We start from the raw sequence: 20,643 nt of genomic DNA on the forward strand, positions 1-20,643 counted from the left end.
TTAACTGGACCTAACATTATAGTTTGTATATTTGCCTCTTATGAATAAATGTACCCCTGAGTGAGGCTATAAATAAAGAAGTTCTCCCATGATATTTATTTTATATTCATGTGTATGGAAGAATTATATTTTTTTTCCTGCAAATATAGTCATTGTTGAAAGGTTAGGAAGTTATTTGCTAGTAAAGATTTAACATGGCCAAAATTTGAGGAGGCATAGTAATGTTTGATGTAATCTCTCTATGAAGCATATTCCCCTACTTTTGTATATGAGAAGATGGGTCGTTTTGAAGAGATCCTAGAAAACACTTAGAAAATTCTTGACGAACTAGTGAAAATATATGGTCCTTTACACATCAATACCTCCTTAGACCAAAATAATGGTCAAAGAAGCAGTTCTTTCTAAAAAACAGTCCATGCCATTCTGCAGTAAAAGCCCCCATTAGAAATGAAGGGAAGATAGGGAAGAGGGGCTAAGCTCTTCAAACTTGGATATGAACTACAACAAATGAATTCATTCATAGACCTTCATAAGTTGGAGGTATTAGATAGGTGTCTATCCAGGGCGGGGCAGCCAAAATCGAAGAAACTCAATTGGGCTCTCCAGCCATCCATGCTTGCGTTAATACAACCCAAACTATGGGAGCATCCTTGTGAAGATGTTGGGGCTACAATTGCTTCTTGTCTCAGTAGGATCATAATTTTAACATCGCCACTACTGCCTTACAATATTGATATCATGAGAGAGTTATTGCAACTGATAGTAGAAGCCCTTCAGGTGTTGAACAACATTGTGCTTCCCACCTTTTAGAAGTGGCGCAAAATCTTAGAACTCATGACGGAGTTTAGATTTGACACATTCATGTTGAATCTGGAATGTGAGGACTTGATATTTCAGGTGTTCCAGAACTTTTACACCAGCATTACTACAACTCATCTAGGAAGTATCAAAACAAACATGCAAAATATTACGTCCTTGTTTTAAGAAGGAGATGTTGACATCTACAAGATACTAAGATCCAAATTGTTGACCATTTGGAGAAACAAGCTAATTGTATCACCAACTGCCTAAGATCTAGTCGAGAAGTTGGTCATGCAAAACATAAAATTGCTTAGAAGTGTGTTGACTAGAAAGGATCTCAAAACGATTAATGGAGGAAGCAAGTACAAAGGTAGTAAAGGTTGCAACAAGAATGAATTAAGGAGAGAACTATGCTTTCTTTGCAAGGGACCTTGGGCACTTAACCATTCATGTCCAAGTGATAAGGAGGAAACAAGGGAAAAATAGTTGGAGACTCCTTCATATCATGGGGATTCATCCATAGTTCGGTTCATCGGTTTTCAGGAGGGCACCCTTAAAGGATCCGACCAGTCAAGTACAGTTGGTGAGCAACACCACAATATTTTTCAAAGAGACTTGTAGGACAAGCTGATGATAATCAGTCAGCTTGGAAAAGTACACATGGAAAGGAAGAGGTAATTACTCCTAATGATGTGGTAGACTCTTACATAGTTGAGGAGGACATCCATGAAGAGTATATCAATACACAATGTACATAACAGTCCACCAGTACATCCATGTTGGACAACCAAGGAGACTGAACAACAGATTGTCCCCACAGGTGGTGAAGGCCAAGAATAAGACATTCAAGGAGACTTATTTGAGGAGCCAGTGATTGTAAACCAACATGATGAGGGGGAGCATGATATACATAATGTGCATGATGAACCATTCCCAGAGAGGCAGTCAAAGGCTCAAGTTGAAGTGGTGGTCGTAGGGTATTCGATGTAGACAGGTACAAAGATATTTAGCAAGGCACCATAATCACCAGTAGAGGACTTTCAGGGAAAGATTGCACATTTCAAGACATATCTTATGATATTAAAGTAGAGAGTCAAGACAACTCGATACACTACCTTAGAGGAGAAAAGAAAAATTGAAGAGCTCATAAGGGTATGTGTCGAGTCAACAACCAAGCTATCTAGTGTAGAGGAACGTCTCAATTCCCTCACAAGGCAGTAGGAAGAATACAAATGGGAGTTCCAAAGCAACTGTCTACAGGAGTACATAGATAAGGCTTACAACACTAACAACCCACCTTTATACATTAGGGAGAGCATGGCAGAGTTCTCCAAATGGATCATGTTGAGTGAATGGGTGGAGCAACATGAGTGGGGCATCAAGCAACATAAACATAATAGATTTGTTCCATGTGCAGGTATTCATATTTCCCACAACATGGATCGACGAGAGATTATGAGTTGGTACTCTATTGATGGGATGATTCTTAGAAAGATACTCTTATCCAAGGGAATATCACAGCAGTGGCCCTTAGGCACATGTGGTGATGGAGGGTTGAGGTGGTATCATAACCCAGAGGTCCCAAGACTAGGGTGGCATTGGGATCCAGGTGGATCTATTGAGGGCAGGATTGGCTAGAGGATTGTCTGAGATCCAGGTATCGGAGGATCCATTACAGATCGTTTAGCATGGAAGCATGAGATAACACACTCATTTGTATGGGATCCTGGTATCAATATAAAAATGTTTCTATTGTGGATATAATTTGATTGCTTGATGGTGATCAATCTTTGGGCAAGAGGATTTGTAATATTCCATTTTCTTGATATGGTCAAAGTGGATGGAATTTGCCCATGATATTGACCATGGTATTTTCCCATTATATCGACCCATGGTATTTTCCTTCATTTTTCGAGGGAAAACAATAAAATAAAGTTTCTAGAGAGTCCATCAAGCCTATAAAAGGGGATAGGAGCCTAACAGTGGGAGCATCCAGAGTTTGTCTATCTTGTTGTGTTTTTTAAAGAACTTGACGTGGCCAGTTCTAGGTTGATCCTGGGACAAAAACCCCGTGGTGACATTTGTGTGGTGGATCCATCCAGGATTCACAAGTGGGCTTCAATGTCTTAGATTTGTCATTGTTGAGCAGTCGTGCATGCCATTTGTAGGGGTTCCAATCTTATTGTATGGGCATGTGTTATTTTCAGCTAATAATATAAATAAAGGGTTGCATTTCTAGATCTTGTCTGTGTTCTTGTTCTTGTTGAAAGTTTATTTTAAATCAGAACACTAAGTGCCCTATATCTGTTAAAATTTTTAATGTTTGGTATCTTACATTGGACCAATTACATTCAAAGAAAGAGAGTGCACAACAACCTCACCTTCCAACTAGATTATCTTCCAAAAGGGTTTCTTAGGTCATATATTGGTGTTATTGTGGTTTGTTAGTGAATTTTTTATTTGTTCTCTATTTTCTAGATTTTATATATTGCATGCATACACAAAAAACAATAAATTAATAAATCTATGAATTTAAAGAAATTAATCCTCATAGTATAGATTTTGGATTTTCAATATATTTTTATTAACTTTGTCAATGAAATATCTATGACCATCTATGGCTCATAGTTATACAATGAGATTATTGTTATTCTTTTATCAATTTTTGATTTAATGATGAGACTTCTTTCCTTGGAAATGAGAATGCCTTGTCCCAATGGGTTTGGATTAACTTGTGAAGAATTTACTGTAGAAACCTATACTTCCATAGTTACAACAATGGTCTCTAATACATCCACTTTCTTCCTTCTCTTTTCATAATTATAATTTTATGATACTATAAATTCAAGAAATTGATTTGTTGTCATTTTTGTGGTGTTTTAATAAAACCTTATCTCCAATGTTTGTAGAAATATGATCTTTACAAGTTTCAAACTAATTTCGCTAATTAAATTGCTTAACATTATAATTACATTGTTCAATAAACTGAATAAAGAGATTAGGTCTCCCTCATAACCTTAGATCTTCCATCTCTTACTTAAAAGAGAAAAGGTTGTACAATAAAACCAGATAGCTATATTTTTTCTTTTAAATTGCAATCATTTTTAGGAAATCTATAAGAAAATAACATGTTGCATTAAGACTTAAGAGTGCTAAGTGTTTGTAGAAAAATAATAAGAAATTTATAGTTATGAAATATGTTGATACAATAAAGTACATGATTGGTGAAATAAAACTTAGTAGATTAGGATCTAAATCCATTGTTGAAGATGTCACCTATGCTTATAATCTTAACTACAAATAAATATTAGCAATATTAAGTTTCCTTTGATACCTTACTATACATTCTAAAATAATAAACGACATTACTTGTTTCATTTGATTAGCTTTATATTACAAGAAATCTTAATCTTTATATTACTTAAGCCACTTTTTGCATATTGGCAAAGACAAAAAGAGTACTAACTAGAAAAAGAGTACTAACTAGATGAGGGGTGAGATTGGTAATTCCAGCAAAGGAATCTCAAAGCTTTAAAAGAAATGATATTAAGATTTTACAATAGACATCATAGTAATATAGTGGATTTTAATTTTTTTGTATCAATAATAATATTTTCCACAAACTCTAAATCATGTGAGGTACTACTCAATTTTCTTATATAAGTTTTTATTTAGATTTAGAGAAAAAAATATTTTAAAGCATCCAATATGAGAGATCACATAAACAAAATAAAATTATTTAGTAATACTAAAGCTTATAGTAAATATATACAATCAAATTTTAATATTAATAGTTATCTTACATATATTACATTTACAAGATTTAGATCCCAATCATTAGATGTCAAAATTATAGTTTTTTTTAATACAAACAAATATCACATGATCTATAAGGTACAATTTAGCCAATTAATTATAAATTAGTTAATCAAATTTTTTTTTTCATTCACAAAAATAATGTAATTAAAAACTATAATGAATTAATAATTTTTTTAAGGGAAGGAAGTTAACTATGTTTAATTGCTAAAGCAATATCTATATTTTTTTTTATAGGATATAGAATAACAAGCATGGAAATAGTAATTGATGACATGGTTATTAAGTTTAAGTTTAAATTTGATAAAATATATATATAATCAAAATTTATTAATATTTTACCATAATTTCTCATAAAATTATTGGTCAAAATTCAACCTTATTTTATCAAAAAATTTACTAATATTTTATCATATCTTTTCTTTGACGCTTATATAAAATTTTATTAATTTCCTCGTATCTATCACCATTCTACATATGCATTATTTATTTTTAAAAGTAGTTTAAGGAGATGATGTTTTTAAAAGTAGTTTAAGGAGATGATGTTTTGACTTCGAAAATAATGGAAAATCTGACATGATTTTGATAAAATTTAATATAAATTTTTAGAAATATAAATTACAACGGTCAAGCTTCTGAATTTTAAATATTCCAAATATTTTTGACCACCATAAAAACATCAAATATTCTCTCGATCAATTTTTTTTTTTTTAAATCCATCAAAATCTAACAACAAATCCTTTAAAAAAAATTCTATTAACCCTCATAAGGTAGCCAAAAAGCCAAAAAGGTTACTCAATATAACAGAAAGGAGGAAATGATAAGGTATTTCTTCTCTTTTATAGTCTTAGGTAGCCAAAAAGCCAAAAAGGTTACTCAATATAACAGAAAGGAGGAAATGATAAGGTATTTCTTCTCTTTTATAGTCTTTCCCGTTAATTCATTTGATGGAGTAAATCAGACTAATGTGTTTGAACCAATCAGATATGAATATATATTAGAAAGTGTTTTCTTTCTTTAAGGTGGTGGCTACGCTGAATATAAGCTACTTTGGTGCGTTGTTATATCATCGAATCCACTTGGACATTGAGGTGGTGATCCGAGCATATTTGGAGATGGAGCTCTGTTTTTTTTTTTTTTCATTAGAAATAATGGTGGTGATCCGAGCTCCGATATATGGAGATAGAACTCTGTATTTGTTGTTGTTGTTTTTTTAATTAAAAGCAATGGTGGTGATCCGAGCCTTGATAGGTAGAGATAGAACTTTGTTATTTTAATTATTTATTAAAAGCAAATCAGATTTAACAAATAATTCCACTAAATTAAATGGAATAAGACTTTATTTTAATAATTTAATTAATTTTAATAATTACTAGGAATAGCAATAAAAAAATCATTTTTTTGAAATATAAATAAAGAATCATGACTTAATTTTATTTTAGGGATGGATTATGTATTCATATTTAAGAGGTTTAGTATATCATGTGTTTTTTTAAAGTATGGGTTTAATTTTTGTAAAGTACATGTTGACTAGTTGTTATAAGGTTAGAAGGGTAGACATTCCTTTACAAGTCGGACTCTAAGTTGACATGTTGTGACAAGGCTAGAAGAATAGATGTCCCTTTGCCAATGAGACCTCTTTGCTGATGTGTTTTTTGATGTCACAACCCTTGCTCAGTGATAAATTTCTTGCTAGGCATCAACTTCCTAGTTGTTAGCACTAGCCTAGGGATTTAGTGCTCTGAAGCATGTCCATACCACTCTCATTGCCAAGGATAGAATTTGCCAAGCAAATCTGCCACTAGATTATTTGTCCATATTATATGTTTAAAACTATCTCATATTCATTAAATTTCTTCATTTAAACTCTCAAAATGAGAATTTAAGAATTTCTTACTAGGTGTTGGCTTGCAAGATAGTGGCCTACACACATGGAGATGGATAAGGCTCACTAAAAATACTTAGAATATAATCATAATACTCTCAAGCATGTTCATGCCACTCTCACTTTTGACAAGCAAATGGTTAAAACTATTTCATACTCGCTAAATTTCTTCATTTAAATGGTAAAAAATGGTGGAAACTTTCTTACTAGGTGTTGGTTTGCAAGATAGTGGCTTACACTCATAGAGATGGATAAGACTCACTCAAAAATACTTAGAATATAATCATAATACTCTCGAGCATGTTCATGCCACCCTCACTTTTGACAAACAAATTTTCTATCATGAGATTATTTGACAAGCAAATTGTTTAGTCATAAAATCATTTACCATATTATATGGTTAAAAATATTTCATACTTGCTAAACTTTCATTTAAATAGTCAAAATGGTCATTTTAGTTGAGGAAACTAAGTAGACAAGCTGTTAGTTTTAGTTTTGAAATTCTGAAACAAGTTTTGAGACATTATCATTATATATATACACTCTATATAAAAGAAATTTTTTCTAAAAATAATAAAAATTGGTTAAAATCATAGATTTTAATTATATATTTAAATAACATTAAGTGATGAGAAAAAAAAAATTCAGCAAGAAACACTCACACATAAGAAAGAAAGGAAAAAAAGGTCATATCACCGGATTTCACTTAAAAACACCCAAACCTGTAATATTAAAATGCTACACTTGCTATATATTTAAATAACATTAATTGATGACTATGCTTATAAGATGTATGTGCCTATAGCCACATGACACAATTAGGAAAGGTTGTGCATGGTGGATGATGTATCCATGGGTGCATATCCGTCACTCTACCGAAAGGGGTTCTTCGCCGGAAGTTAATCACCATCAGCTTTTTTCATTAATAGTTTACACGTATTTTAATGAGGCAATTCTTATTTCCACTTCTATAGCATTATAAATGCCCTCTGATATGTGAGGGAAATAGCGTTCGTCTTCTCTCTCCACGTTCCATTCATTTGTTCACGTGAACAAATGAATGGAGCGTGGAGAGAGAGGGCGAGCGCTATTCCCCTCGTATGCCAGAGGGCATTTATAATGCTACAAATGAATGGAGTGTGGAGAGAGAAAGTGAACGCTATTTCCCTCGCATGTCAGAAGGCATTTATAATGCTATAGAAGTGGAAATAAGAGTTTCCTTTTAATGATGACCTCTAATAACAAGGATGAAGATATAAAAAGATATAATATTTACCTTAGGTTGAAAAAAGTTAATGGTTAATAAACTAATCGCTTTCACATATTTTAATGATGAACTAATAGTAAGAATGAAAATAAAATATTTACTTTAGGTCGAAGAAAATTAACAGGGAATAAACTGATTAAGACCAAATAATCATAACATAGCCACAAAGTCCAAGAAAATCTGACATCAATTGAGATACATCGATAGCCCCCACGAGAGATGATGGAACACCTGTCCTTATGATCAACGCCACTAAATGAAGGAGTGTGGCGACTGCGAAATGAAATGTTAGAATGGTATCTTCTCCTAAATATTCTAAAAAAAGATTCCGCGCGCTCGAATATCTCAAAGGAAGTAACTATCAACATCACATTTCGAAATATTTAATGTGTGAGGGGTGTCAAAAATTTGAACGTTTATGGTTGTGTCTTAGTTGAAGTTTTTCTTTCTCGTCCTCCTAAGTTTTATTTGAGTTTGGAAATAGCTTGTCTGTGCCGTTCGTTTTAGTTGAGTTTGGCGATAGCCTGTCTGTGCCATTGTGTGAGAAGATGAATGGAAATGGCGACGGGCTGGCAATCAGTATCGATCTGGGGACAATGTACTCGCGTGTGGCGGTATGACAGAATGGCAGGGTGGAGATCATAGCCAACGATCACGGGAATCGAACCACTCCCTCCATCTTCGCCTTCACAGATAAAGAGCATTTTATCGGAGAATCCGCTGAGAACCAAGTTGCCAGAAATCCCAATAATACAGTTTTCGGTCAATAATCGTCAATCACTATCCATACGATTTTATTTGTTACATTTTTCTTGTTTCCATCAAATTTGAATATGTATGTTTTTCGAGCCCATTGTTATATTCTTACTTTAAAGCAAAGTTGGTTTGTTAACCTGTGGCAGATGCAAAGCGGTTAATCAGAAGGAGATTCTCTGATCCGTCCGTTCAGAGCAATTTGGGGTTATGGCCTTTCAAGGTCATTCCAGGAACTAGTGATAAGCCCATCATCGTTGTAGAATACAAAGGGGAGGAGAAGCGTTTTGCAGCTGAGGAGATATCTTCCATGGTTTTAGCAAAGATGAAGGAGTTAAAATTAATGGAGAAATGGTTATATGGTTGTAACATATCTCCTTAGTTTAGGATTAGTTCCTAGAGTTTAGGAGGTTGTTTAAAACTACCTATTTTTCAATGATGTATTTAATATTGTAATATTCATTTCATGTAATGTAGAGTGAACGAGAGTGAGAGTCTCATCTTTGTTTGAGTGCAGTCTCCCAAGTGCTGTACACACCTGTGAGCTGCAACTCCATTTAATTCAAAGTGTTATTTTTATCTTGGTATCAGAGCTTAGGATAGAGATAGCCTCAAAATATTTTTAGGGATGTATCATTAGTTACATATCTGTAGTGGTAGGAGTGCATGTAAATGTATCTGTGTGATTAGGTGGAACTGCAGTAACACCTGGAGCGAAGGATCTCAGATAACTGATCATCTCTGAGTCGAAGAAAGGGTTGGAGCACATTTTTTTATAAGTAGCAGCAGATTGGCACGGAATTTGTGCAGACAGTCGCGCCAATCCAGAACAAAACAGATTGGCGCTATTTTTTAAAGAACAGACGCGCCAATTGGCGCTGGTTTGGGGCTGATAAGCGAGCCAACAAAATAAAAACTAAATTGGCGTGGATCCGTGGCTGTTAAGCGCGCCAATTTCCATGGACACTGTGAATTTTTATTTTCGGCAACTGACACAGATTTGTAGCTGATCAGAGCGCCACAGAGCCAACCTCTTTCTCTCTGGAAATCTGCAATTTTTTGTTTCAAATCGGAGTTGCGCGGTGGTGGCATGTGGAGATTTCTACTCGGTGGCAGCAGATTTGATTTGCCCGGTGGTGGCGAATTGAGGTTCCTTGATCCGCTCGGATCGGACCTGCCCGGTGGTGGCGAATTGGGGTTCTGTGATCCGCTCGGAGGTAGCAGATCGGACCTGCCCGATGGTGGCGAATCAGAGCTCTGTGATCTGCTCGGTGGAAGTATATCGGTGTTTTGCCCGATGGTGACGCAGTGCAACGCCTTGATCTGTTCGGTGGAAGCAGATCGTCTTTTCCCGGTGGTGGCGTGTTAGAGCTTGCTTGTTGATCTGTTCGGTGGTAGCAGATCGGTTTTGCCCAGTGGTGGCACAGTGAAGTCCCTAATCTGTTCGGTGGCAGCAGATCGGACTTGCCCGGTGGTGGCACAGTGAAGTTCCTGATCTGTTCGGTGGAAGCAGATCGGACTTGCTCGGTGGTGGCCTATTGGAGTGTTCTGTTGGGCGAAAATGAACAACAGTATAGAATCATACCTCCACAAGTCTGGCAAACTCGATGGAACGAATTTCTCCAACTGGAAATTCAAAATGCAAACTTTGCTAGAGAGTGTAAATGCATGGGCGATCGTTGAAGGAAATGAGCCGAGATCTGGAACAGCGACTCAAGAACAAGACTGGGATAAAAGAGAAATGAAAGCAAAAGTTATACTGAAGATGTCCGTTAAGGACAATATTATCCCACATATCAGAGATTCCAAGTCAACCGTTGATCTATGGACAACGATCAAGAACCTGTACGAGACTCAGAATACAAATCGTGTTCTGGCACTCAAGGGAAAATTGTTTGCATTGAAGATGGACGAGAATGAGTCCATTGGTGGATTCATGGCCAGAGTCAAGGATCTGAGAGACAAACTGGGAGCTATTGGAGAAAAGGTGTCTGACTTAGATCTAGTTACACTCACATTGAACAGAATGACTGATGAATATCAGACATTCATCACAGGACTGTCAGCGAGGGAGAAAGCCCCTTCATTTGATGAGCTGACAGCGATTCTGCTCCAAGAGGAGGAGCGAAGACAGAATTTGAAAACTCAGAGCAATGACCTAGCTCTGATGGCGAAGAGGCGACAGTACAGAGGAAAGCAGCACCAGCACCAACATCAGCACCAGCAACCGCAGCAGTAGCAGCAGAAGGGGGCCAGCTCTTTTCAAAAGAGACCATTCAGAGGTATGACTGATAATTATGTTAAGAGATGTTTTTATTGTGGGAAACCTGGTCATCAGATTAAAGAATGCTATAAGAGGCAGGCGGATGAAAGAAAAGGCAAACAGAGGAAACATCAGGGCTGTTTTGCTGGAGAAGAGGAGGACCACAGCCATGATCTTCGACTATTCACAGTCGATTGTGCTCTTTCAGCATCAAAGGGAGATGAGGACGACATATGGTATGTTGACTCTGGCACATCCTCTCATATGACCGGTGAGAAGGACTGTTTTGAATTTCTTGAAGAATCTACATGTGGATCAAAAATTTATCTAGGAGATGACAGTGGGTATGAGATCAAAGGATGTGGAGATATTCCTGTGAAGCGACTTAGTGGCGAAATTAAACATCTTAAAAATGTATTATATGTTCCAGGAATTAAGAAAAACTTGATCTTTGTCTCAATGATTGTAGACCAGGACATGTAGGTGCAATTCTTTAAGAATGGTTGTGTCATTAAGGATAGCCAGATGGAAACAGTTGCAACAGGAGTGCGCGTGGGGAATTTGTACAGATTGGATGCAAAGAGTATGCCACGACAAGCAATGGTTGCAACGGGATCAACAGTCGAAAATCTCTGGCATCAAAGATTTGGACATCTCAATTTGCAAGACCTCATCTTACTTCAGAAGAAAGGTATGGTCGATGGACTCCCTATTTTTCATAATTTCAAGCTGGAATGTGATGGATGTGCAATAGGGAAAATTCATAGAGAAGAGTTCCCTTTGCATGTCAACAAAAAGGAAAGAGACATCCTAAAACTAGTGCATACAGATATTTGTGGACCTATGCAAACTAGGTCCTTAGGAGGTGCATATTATTTTCTACTGTTTACAGATGACTGCACTAGGTTTTCATGGGTGTATTTTTTAAGTAAAAAGAGTCAAGCCTTTCGGTACTTTAAAGAGTTCAAATCTATGATAGAGAACCAAACAGGAAAAAGGATAAAGATTATCCGTTCGGACCAAGGGGGAGAATACAGGTTAGGAGAGTTCATGAACTTCTGCAAGTAGCATGGGATTATGCAGCAATTCACAGTGCCACACACTCCACAGCAGAATGGAGTAGTAGAACGCAAGAACAGAACTCTTGTGGAGTGCACGAGAAGTATGCTTCAAGGTAAAGGTATATCAAATGGTCTTTGGGCAGAAGCTATTAATACTGTTGTTTATTTAAAGAATAGGAGTCCTACTAAATGTGTAAGCTTCAAAACCCCCTTTGAAGCATTGTTTGGACTCAAACCAGCAGTTAGTCATCTAAGAATATTTGGATCTAAAGCTTATGCTCATATACCAAAAGCAGATAGAAAGAAGTTAGACCCCAAAGCCTTGAAATGTATATTTGTAGGATATGGCACAGAGTATAAGGCATACAAGTTATATAATCATGTGACTCATAAAGTTTTTGCAAGTAGAGATGTTGTTTTTCATGAATACACTGAAGATGGAAAGGAAGACTCTAGCAATGACAGCCACATTCCATTGCTGATAGAGATGAATAGTGACGAAGATGAAGAGCAGGAGCAGGAGCAGAAACAGGAAGAAGTAGCATCAGATAGTGTAATAAGTGATGATGCAAGCCCAAAAAGTGGAGGAGCAGAAACAGGAAGAAGTAGCAGCAGATAGTGTAATAAGTGATGATGCAAGCCCGGAAAGTGCTGAAACAGATAGAGTTGAGGTAAGTCCTCTACCTAGAAGATCAGGTAGGAAGACTAGACTACCTGAAAGATTGAAAGGCTATGCTTTAATGTCTAAAATTTTAAACATTGTAGAACCTTCAAACTATGAAGAAGCAAGTAAATCAGATGAATGGAGGGCTGCAATGCATGAGGAAATTGAATCAATATATAGAAATCATACTTGGAATTTAGTTGAGTTGTCTGAAGGAAAAACCCCTATAGGTTGTAAGTGGTTGTATAAACCTAAGATAAATGCAGATGGGAGTGTAGAAAAATACAAAGCTAGACTGGTAGCAAAGGGTTATTCACAACAAGAAGGCATAGATTTCGATGACACTTTTGCCCCTGTAGCTAAACTAAATACAACTAGAATGCTAATCTCTTTAGCAACAAAACATAAATGGAAGCTACACTAGCTAGATGTTAAGTCTACATTTCTGAATGGAGAATTAAAGGAAGAAATTTATTTAGTACAGCCTCTTGGTTTTGTGAAAAAGGGGCAGGAGAATTTAGTGTGTAAATTGCATAAGGCACTTTATGGTTCGAAACAAGCACCCACGTCATGGTATAAGAAAATTGATTCATTTTTTATACAGCATGGTTTTCATAGGAGCCTCAACGACCCAAACCTGTATACCAAGATAAATAAACAGAGGCAAATCATTTGGATTTCTTTGTATGTGGATGACATGATTATAACAGGAAATGCAAATAATTTGATCAAAGAAATCAAGCAGCAAATGTCACAGGTATTTGAAATGAAAGACCTTGGAGATCTTCATTATTGCCTAGGTTTGGAGGTATGGAAAGATTCTAGTCAAACTTTTCTATCTCAAGGAAAGTATGCCAGAACCCTGTTGGAAAGATTTAGAATGGAACAGTGTAAAACAGCAGCAACACCATTGCAGCAAAATCTCAAGTTAAGCAGTGATGATGGCACAAAACAGGTGGATGCAACTTTGTATAGACAACTAGTGGGAAGTTTGATATATCTCACGACAACTAGCTCTGATCTGGCATACTCTGTAAGTGTGCTGAGCCAATTTATGTCCAAACCACTTGAAAGTCATTGGATTGCAGCAAAATGTGTGTTGAGGTACCTTAGTGGTACTTGTAATTATGGTATTTTATACACTGACATTTCTGATGTTACTTTAGCAGGTTATTCAGATTCTGATTGGGCAGGTGACCTGGATGATCGTAGATCCATCACAGGTTACACATTTAGTATTGGATCCGGGGTTATTTCGTGGAGTAGCAAAAAGCAAAGTATTGTAGCATTATCATCATGTGAAGCTGAGTACCAAGCATTGTGTGCAGCAACATGTGAAGCCATCTAGTTGAGGAGATTGCTTAGCGATGTAGGCGAAAGTCAAAAAGAAGCAACCAGCATCAAAACTGACAACCAGAGCACAATAAAGCTTGCATACAATCCAGTTTTCCATAAAAATACTAAACATATTGACACTCAGTTTCACTTTGTTCGAGAAAAGATACAGTCAAAAGAAATTTGTGTGGAGTATTGTAACACTTGTGATAATTTAGCTGATATTTTTACTAAGCCTCTAGGGCGAGTAAAGTTTGAGTTATTTAGAGGGATGTTAGGAGTGTAAAATAACCCTTTCTCCATTAAGGGGGGGGAGTTAAAAATAATGTAGAAATGGTTATATGGTTGTAACGTATTTCCTTAGTTTAGGATTAGTTCCTAGAGTTTAGGAGGTTGTTTACAACTACCTATTTTTCAGTGATGTATTTAATATTGTAATATTCATTTGATGTAATGTAGAGTGAACGAGAGTGAGAGTCTCCTCTTTGTTTGAGTGCAGTCTCCCAAGTGCCGTACACACCTATGAGCTGCAACTCCTTCATTTAATTTAAAGTGTGATTTTTATCTGAAGAAGCTTATCTTAGGACCACAGTGACGAAGGCTGTCATTAGTGTTCCTGCATGTTTCAACGATTCTCAGAAGCAGGCAACAAAGGATGCTGGCGTCATTGCTGGCTTGAATGTTATCAGAATTATCAACGAGCCCACTGCTGCTGCGGTTGCCTATGGACTGGACACGAAGGCTACTAGTGTTGGTAAGATCAATGTTCTCATTTTTTACTTGGGTGGAGGCACCTGTAATGTTTCTGTTTTAAGAATTGAAAGCCGTCTTTTTGAGGTGAAGGCCACAGTTGGTAATAACAATTTGGGAGGCGAAGATTTTGATAGCAGATTGGTTGACTACTTTGTACGATACATTAAGATAAAGTATGAAAAAGACATCAACAGCAATGCCAGAGCCCTGGTGAGACTCAAAAAATCGTGCGTAAGGGCGAAGATAACCCTCTCATCAACTGCCCAGACGACCATTGAGATTGATTCTCTCTTTGATGGTATTGACTTCAATTCCACCATTACTCGGGCCATATTCGAAGAACTTAACATAAATTTGTTCACGAAGTGCATCGAGCTTGTTGAAAAATGCGTGGGAGATGCCAAGATGGACAAGAATTCGATTCATGACGTGATTCTTGTTGGTGGGTCTACTAGGATTCCCAAAGTGCAGTCGTTATTGCAGGACTTGTTTAATGGCAAGGAACTCTGTAAGAATATCAACCCCGATGAGGCCGTCGCATACGGAGCTGCGGCGCAGGCTGCTATTTTGAGTAGACAGGGTGATGAGAAAGTTCGAGATACGCTTCTTCGGGATGTAACTTCTCATTCTTTATGGATTGAAGCTGCAGATGGTTACAGGGCTGTCTTGATCCCTAGGAAAACCCTCATCCCCACCAACAACCAAACTGATTTGTCGTTTCATGTGTATGAGGGTGAGGGAATTCGAAGCCGAGATAATAACTTGTTGGGCAAATTTGATGTATATGGCATTTCCGCAGGTCCAAGAAAAGTTCCCCGTCTCGAAGTGAGCTTTGACATTGATGCCGATTGTATTCTCAATGTATCTGCTGCGATGGACACAACCAGTAACGAGAAGAAGGATATGAGCGTCATAAACAACCAGGTTAGATTGAGTAAGGAGGAGATTGAGAAATGTTTCACGATGCTGAGAAATACAGGTCTGAGGACACACAGCACAAGAAGAAAGTGGAGGCGAGGAACTCGTTGGAGAATCACATTTATAACATGAGGAACACCGTCCGAGTGATTGAAGATGCTATTGAACGTACTATTCATTGGGTAGAACAAAACGAGGATGCGGAGGCAGATGCGCTTGATGGGAAGATGAAGGAGCTGGAGAGCGTTTGCAGTTCCATCCGTCATCAAGATGTGCATAGGTTTTTTCATACGAGGCAGCCCATTGTGTAAGTATTTTGAAACCTCCAACCTACAGGTAGCAAAATGTTCAAATATGGTTCTCTTTTCGTACGAGGCTGTGTCCATTGTCATGTATTTTGAAATCTCCAACCTACAGGTAGCAAAAGGTTCGGATGTTTTAGAGCTTTAAATTAGCAAAAGGAAACAAAATTTACATCAAATTCGGTCGATCTTCTTATCCGCTTACCTACATGTCTTTTTTAAGACTTCTTGAATTGTACATATTTTACTCAACAAATGAATTAAATATTTTTTTAAATTATTATTATAATTTATGTATAAAATATTGCAGATATGGTGTATTTTTTAAATTTAATTTAAATCAAGTTTAATAGCTTCATATTTTGTTCTGGTGATATAATTTTTAAATTTAATTTAAATCAAAGTTTAATCGCTTCATATTTTGTTTGGGTGATATAATTTTTATATTTAATTTAAATCAAGTTTAATCGTTTCATATTGTGTTCTAGTGATATAATTTTTAACCATAATTTTGGGTTAAATTGTAGAATTTTTTCTTATTTAAATTTACTTTTAGAATATCAGTGACTTAATACTTCTTAGACTATCTAAATAACATAATTAAAACTTCTACTTTTGATTAATCTTTAAAAAAAAATATTAAAGTATTTAATTAAGCTCTTTTTTGTACTCCCCTATTTAATTCTTAATTAATTGATGTCTTACACAAATGGCACTCAACGATCTGTTTACAGCGAAAGTAAATGCTTTTACGAACATTTCAACTCTTAAATAAAGAGCTTTGTACGGAAAAACATATATATAATAAATTTTAATTTAAAAAAAAAATATTTAAAAATATTAAAACATTTAGATTTCATAAAATATAAAATTAAAATTAAAATTTATAGTTATAATATTTTATTTAATTTTAAATAAAATTAATTAATAAAAAATATATATTAAATATGAAAACTTAAAAGAAAGGAAAGACGAGAGTACGGCTGCCCTTAACTGAAATTTTATTTAAAAATATATTTTCAAATTCTACTTTTATCGCATCGGAGAAGACGGTCTTCGCTAAAGTGGCGGCCGTAGCAATTATTCCCGTGCCCTTCACACGAACCATAGTGGCTGCATGCGGTGGGAACTGGCTATTCTGTTTTTATGCGTAACAATTATCCCCGTGCCTTTTCACACGGGCCACAGTCCGGGTATGGGGGTGGAAACTGGTTATTCAGAGAATACGGTTATTTTAAGATTTTATTTTTATAGCATAGGAAAATACGGCCTTCGCTAAAGTGGCGGCCGTAGCAAATATTCCCGTGCCTCTCACACGAGCCATAGAGGCGGTCCTCGCGGATGCGGTGGGAACTGGAGCGGCTCTTATTTTCGATCCTATAGTAATATTAATGTGTGGTTTGACATGATATAACATGATACAACACGCGGAAAGGGCTAACCAGTCATATATTGGGTATTTAATGCCGTCAGAGCAACACGTGATTTAACGGGATAATACGGGAGCGGGCAAATTCGGCATTAAATAATATTTGCCCCCTCCCGTGTTATCAGGTGTTACTATGAAAACATTAAATACCCAATATATAGCTGGTTAGCTCATGTCAGAGAAGGTACACCACATCACATCGTTCCATTGCACAGTGGACTCTGGAGACAATTTAAGAGAAGGTACCACCACAACGTTGCATTGCACGGTCGGCACACTCGTTCATATAATGGCCCTCTTCATGGTTGGGACAGGCGTTCGAGTATATAGTTATATGTCACACTACATCAGATCTTCTTGGACTCGTGGCCAGATTTTCTTCCACCTAAAATAAATACTAGAGAAAGTCATCATTAAAATATGTGTATACCATTAATGAAGAAATTATGATCCTTACTAACTTACCGACGAGGAACCCGGTTCGCCGCAGTCACTGATATGCACCATGGATCCACCATGAACAAGTTCCGTACATCTCAACGCTTCTTAAGTTGTGTAATTGGGACTTGTATATGGATACCTTATAAGCATAATGGTGAGCACTGAGGCATCCGCGGGTTTGGAATTTGAAAACCAGATTTCCCGTTAAATTGGACCCATGTATGTTTGTTTTACCTGTCAAATATTTTGGTGGTCAATTAGCAACTTTACTGGGCATCATTAAATGCTATTGTTGACGGTACAGAGAAAATTGGGTTTGAAAGCATTTAAATCCGACGATTTCCATGTCACCCAAACATGGTCATATCTAATGTTATTAGGGTTTGTTCATTTCCGGTGAGTAGGGCTGAACTTGCAAAATCAAGTATTTCATGTTTAGATTTTCATAATTTACACACATTTTTATGATATCAAAAAGTAAATAACAAATAAAAATATTTTTAATCAAACAAATTTAGATATCAGTATCTAATCACTCCGCACCACAATATTAAATACCTTGCAGAATGCATAAAAAAGTATTGAATCTAAAACACTCGAGAACTAACCATCTTTTAACAGTCTTTTTCCTTTCAAACTAAACCCACACAACTCAATTTAACAATACCTCATGGACTCAACAACCTTTAACACTCTGCCACAGTGTTTATGAATCTACCCCAAAATGATTAGACACTAGCGCCGAATTGCATAATACGCTGAACACACTTGAGAGAATCATAATTGCGAACACACTTGAGAGAATCATAATTGCAATCTCCGTGTGTGAGTGTAGGCTCTCTCTCTTGCATTTACATCGTCAAAGTCATGGTTCGTTATTTATATATTTATGATAGTTACTAAATTTTAATTTTAAAATTTTAAAATTTGTCAATCAAGTAGTAGATTTTCGGTTAAATTGATTTGCCTTTCGAAATAAATGGAGTTCCATCTCCACAAATCAGGGCGGAGATCTCCGCTTCAGTGTCCAAGCGGATTCGACCATATAACAACGCACTGTAGCAATATAGTGATATGTGGTTTGACGGTAAGTCTATTTAGGCAAAGCTCGACCATATAACAACGCACTGTAGCAATATAGTGATTTTTAAAATTTGTCAATCAAATAGTAGATTTTGGGTTAAATTGATTTGGCTTTCGAAATAAACGGAGTTCCATCTCCACAAATCAGGGCTGAGATCTCTGCTTCAGTGTCCAAGCGGATTCTACCATATAACAACGCACTGTAGCAATATAGTGATATGTGGTTTGACGGTAAGTCTATTTAGGCGAAGCTCGACCATATAACAACGCACTGTAGCAATATAGTGATATGTGGTTTGACGGTAAGTCTATTTAGGCGAAGCTTGGGAGACCACAGTTCAAATCTCATTGAGTACACTGGCCTGTTGTGGTGATAGCTAAAGGGGCAGATTCCCCAATCCCGTCTTGGCATGCACGTGAGTCTAGCTCTTGCTAAAATCATAGGATCTTAGTATATCGACTTGTAGGTAGTGTGTTATAGAGGTAAGTCTATTTGGGCGAACCCTGAGAGACCGCAGTTCAAATCTCATTGAGTACACTGGCCCGCTGTGGTGATAGCTAAAGGCGCAGATTCCCCAATCCCGTCTTGGCAAGCACGTGAGTCTAGCTCTTGCTAAAATCATAGGATAGCTCTTGCTAAAATCATAGGATCTTAGTATATCGACTTACAGGTAGTTGGATGTACTCCTAGTATTATAGAGAGGATAGCTCATAGGATAGCTCTTGCTAAAATCATAGGATCTTAGTATATCGACTTGCAGGTAGTTGGATGTACTCTTGGTGTTATAGAGGCAGCGACAAGGATTGTTGGATGTACTCCTGGTGTTATAGAGGCAATGACGAGGATTGATCCTGAGTTTCCCATAAATTAGAATTGGTAATTACCAATTCACCCACCATATGGTTAAAAAAAAAACGCACCAAAACAGCGTATCTTTAGCATGATCACAACCTATAAAAAAATAAATGCGTTTTAGTATCCGAGTGGTTCAACTACAAGTAGGTTTGATTTACCCCACCAAATCAATTGAGGGAAAGAAATACCTTATGCAAGTGAACCAGCTTATCTCCGTGGCCAAATAAATCATTTTCGCTTTATGTTATCCTTAGCTTCCCCTTTTTGGCTCCCTTTCGTGGTGGCTTTATGTTGCATGGGGATCACACTAAATCCAAAGACATCCTAATAAGTGTTCCCCGAAAGGAAAATCCTAATAAATGTACGTGTTCATAAGATCAAGAGAGTAAATGATTTATAATAAATATTGAGAGTTAATTAGATTAAGAAAGGAAATAGTTTTGATGTAAGTGAATTACTAGATTGTAAAAATGGCTTAATTTTGATTTAATATTGGTTAAGTTTTTATATATATAGGTTAATTTTGATTTAATATTGGTTAAGTTTTAATATATATATGTATGAGGTATTTTTTATTTTTATATAATAAAGATGTTGTAATTTTGTATGATAAAGATGTTGTAATGTCAAAATAAAATATTTGATCAAAATAAAATAAATTATTAATTTCATTAATTTTTATAAATTATTGTTAATAGTTTTTTGAGTTCCAGGTTTATAAGAACTCATGGTATTCATGTTGAATATAGTCTATTTAAGAAGGAAATTAAACCAGTCTAGATCCATTTTAAATCTGGTTTACCAAGGGCCAAAAAGAATCAAAATTTTTGATATGCAAATCTCTTTTAGAGTGAAAAGAGATTTGATCCCTCTGGATAAAAAAATAAAAATTAAACTAAGTACTTTATAAAGCTTATCGAAAAAAATGTCATTTTGAAAATCATGTACAATTTTAAAAAAATCATAAGCCTTTTTTTTTTTTTTTTTTTTAATTTGGGAAGATGGAATGTCTTAAG

The 20,643-nt window shown here is 36.1% G+C and overlaps 1 pseudogene; it reads left to right on the top strand.

Annotated features, from left to right (window-relative positions):
* Positions 1–8,317: 8,317 nt before the first annotated feature.
* LOC149187594 (heat shock cognate 70 kDa protein-like) lies at positions 8,318–15,827 on the top strand (annotated as a pseudogene).
* The last annotated feature ends 4,816 nt before the right edge of the window (positions 15,828–20,643 follow it).

The sequence above is a fragment of the Pinus tabuliformis genome, chromosome 3_1 (assembly GCF_031772625.1).
Source record: "Pinus tabuliformis cultivar Carrire ecotype Pingquan chromosome 3_1, CPIR1, whole genome shotgun sequence".
Taxonomy (NCBI): domain Eukaryota; kingdom Viridiplantae; phylum Streptophyta; class Pinopsida; order Pinales; family Pinaceae; genus Pinus; species Pinus tabuliformis.